We start from the raw sequence: 2393 nt of genomic DNA on the forward strand, positions 1-2393 counted from the left end.
CTAAGGCCAGCAGGACTTGGGAGCAGAGCTTGAGAAAAGTTGAAAAGAAGGCTATTGGTCACCTAGAGAGGGACCCTGTCCACACGTCACCCTCCCCTTCTACCTGGGTAGTTCTTGCTCCCAGTGCTGTAGATGCTCAGGCTTGCCTTTCTCAAGCATGCGCCTACTCACTAAACCATAAGTCAGATGTGAATGGTAATGCCTGTGCAAAAGCAGGGGTAGGTCCCGTCCAAGGACAGGCTCAAGATTCAGACTCCCTTTCGCTAGCTAACTTCCTCCCTTGCTGGCTTTAATGCAGCAAGCGGTTATGTTGTAAGGCCTATTTGGCCAGACTTTGTCAGGGTCCAGTGGGAACTGAAGTCTTTTGGGCTCCTACCAAGCTTTGAGTGAGATTCCAAAGCATATTAATAAGAAGTCAGAAGACCACAGAGTATTCAGGATGGTCTCCCACTCTGGCCAGGAGCTGAATCTACAGTTAAAATATAAGGAGTCTGTTTCAGGATCTAGCCCCACCCCGAGGGAGAAGAGCTGTGGCTGACCCAGTATTCTACCCAATAGTTAATATGACAATCCCGACAGGTGGCTCCCAGATACCCAGGGGCTAAGCAAAGAGTTACCAAGGGCCCCTGGAATGGAGCTTGTGTATTTGACTGAACTAAAAGAACTTCACAACAGCATTCAAATGCACAAAGGCAAGGGTCAGATTTAAGCTCCTCTCAGTTCTCTAGCCAAGAAGAGTGCACACTATCCTGGCAAGATAATGAAAATGAGAACCACGAAGCCACAGGAACACACACACACACACACACACACACACACACATCTACAATAAAAATAAAAGTAACTGACACATTAAACAAGCGTGATGCATGGGTTTTGCTCAAGAACACGTTTTGAGACTCTTTTTAAAGTACAGTCAGTGGAGAAGTCTCTCCAGCTTCCCTTTAAACAAAACAAACATCACAACAATCCCCACAAATCACACCTCAGCCCAATTAGCTGCTTTGTAACATTCCCCAAAGACTGTTGCTTATGTTTTTACAGACTGTGGAGTGCCAGTCATAAGTAATAGTCAGCACCCTCCAGTCTGATGGTATGGCTTTTGCCTCTGGCAGAAGTGGCTGGAGAGTTCCCTTTTCTGTCCACACCAGTCCTCCATCTTTCTGTATTTACCTGCTCCCATGATTTTCAGTGTAGAAATATGATTCATGGACATACAAAGACCTTAAGAGAGCTTGCCCCCCACATCTTATTTAACAGGAAGAAGCCAAGTTCAGAGAGGATGAGTAACTTGCTTAACCGCACAGCAGGGTAGAGACAGATAAACCTAGAGAGGCCCTGGGGATGGAGCATCCTGACTCTGGTCCTGTCTGGGACAGCAAGCCACAGGCCAGGCTGGTGGGAGAGGGAAGCATTGGCAGGCTGGGGGTGCAGATGCAGGGGTGGGGGTGGGGGTGGAGGATGAAGCACAAGGACCTGTTGTTTCTGTGCTCATGCCCATGGCCAAGCCCTGACTCTCGGATGAAAGAGTTCCTTTTGCTCCAGGTAAGTAACTACAGGCTCCCAGAGATGTGTGCTGTTTGAAAAGCAATGCCTGCAAACCATCAAGGAGAGTCAAAGCCATGACATAAAAGGGGGCCTCCATCATGTCACCTTGGCCTTGGTGTGCCCTAAGACCACGCAGGTCCTTGTGACTGAGACATTCAGGCACAACCCACAATAGGAGCAATTCAACACTGCAAGAAAAAGAACGGGGGCAGGATCCATGATGATTCTAAACACAGTCCAGTTGACAGTGAAGGTTAACCGTTATAACTCCACCCCTCGTCACCCACAGGCAGAGTTTTAAATCCTGGATCCCTAAAGCCTCATTTTCAACTCATAATGCGAATGCACTTCATCCACCTTTAAAAATTCTCAAAGGCTTTTAACAGTTTGTCACTTCTGAAATGCAAAGCTGTCTTGTTTTTATATCTGTGAGTTTGTGCATGCGTGCATTTAAGATTGCGTATGTGGCTATGCGTGTGGAGGCCAGAGGTTGACATCAGGAGTCTTCCTCAGTGGCTTTCCACCTTATTTTTTGAGATAGGGTCTCTAACTTGAATCCAGAGTTTGCTGATTTGGCTGGTCTAGTTAGCCGTGTTGCTCCAGAGTCCCCTCTTCTAATTCCTAAGTGTTGGGATTACAGGCAGGCCATTCTGGCTGCCCAGCATTTACACTGGTGCCGTAGATACGAACTAAGGCTCTGATGCCCTCATGATAAGCATATCACTCTCTGAGCCATCATCTCCCTCATTGCAGGACAATCTCTTAAGTATGCGCTCCTATGGAATATATATATGGAATATATATATGGAATATATATATGGAATATATATATGGAATATATATAT

General features: G+C 46.6%; 1 protein-coding gene across 1 annotated transcript in view; it reads right to left on the bottom strand.

Annotated features, from left to right (window-relative positions):
- Positions 1–2393, bottom strand: part of Fam163a (family with sequence similarity 163 member A) — a 78211-nt gene that overhangs the window by 11570 nt on the left and 64248 nt on the right. The window lies entirely within an intron of this gene.

Source organism: Grammomys surdaster, unplaced genomic scaffold (assembly GCF_004785775.1).
Source record: "Grammomys surdaster isolate TR1022 unplaced genomic scaffold, NIH_TR_1.0 130, whole genome shotgun sequence".
NCBI lineage: Eukaryota > Metazoa > Chordata > Mammalia > Rodentia > Muridae > Grammomys > Grammomys surdaster.